Source organism: Ovis canadensis, chromosome 3, assembly GCF_042477335.2.
Source record: "Ovis canadensis isolate MfBH-ARS-UI-01 breed Bighorn chromosome 3, ARS-UI_OviCan_v2, whole genome shotgun sequence".
NCBI lineage: Eukaryota > Metazoa > Chordata > Mammalia > Artiodactyla > Bovidae > Ovis > Ovis canadensis.
Window position 1 is genome coordinate 13,517,215 of NC_091247.1, and position 763 is coordinate 13,517,977.

The following is a 763-nucleotide window of genomic DNA, read 5'->3' on the forward strand; positions in this document are numbered from 1 at the left end:
AGTCTCAACCACTGGGTCACCAGGGAAGTCCCGGTTTCCTTGGTCTGGAAACAGGGATCATACCACCAACTTCACACTGTTGGGTTGAAAATAACCAAGAAATGAAATATGTGAAACTGGCACAGAGTGAATGCCCTCCTCCCCAAATGCCTTTCAGCTCTGTTGCATGCTCAGTAAGAGAGGAAGTTGCTCTAATCAGATTGTGGGAACTGAATGCCACATTTCCTGGGGCTGGGAAGTTGTGTATTTTAGGAGAGCAGCCTGGAAAAGGCAATGCCTAACCCATGTCCGGAGAAGGCAATCGCAACCCACTCCAGTACTCTTGCCTGGAAAATCTCTTGGACAGAGGAGCCTGGCAGGCTGCAGTCCATGGGGTCGCGAAGAGTCGGGCATGACTGAATGACTTCACTTTCACTTTCATGCATTGGAGAAGGAAATGGCAACCCACTCCAGTATTCTTGCCTAGAGAATCCCAGGGACAGAGGAGTCTAGTGGGCTGCCGTCTATGGGGTCGCACAGAGTCGGACCCGACTGAAGCGACTTAGCAGCAATAGCAGCAGCAGCCCATGTCAGGAGGGTGGGGGTGGGAGGGGCAGGATGAAACATCAGTGATGAAAGATCTAGACAGTGACAGGCCCTGGGGATCCAGAGGAAAATCTCCTGCAAACCTCCAGCACATGGAGCCTGTGGTCAGGAGAAAGGTCTCTTCTGTATTATCCCTGCTTCTGGGGATGGGATCAAAAGAGACACAGATAGCAGGCAA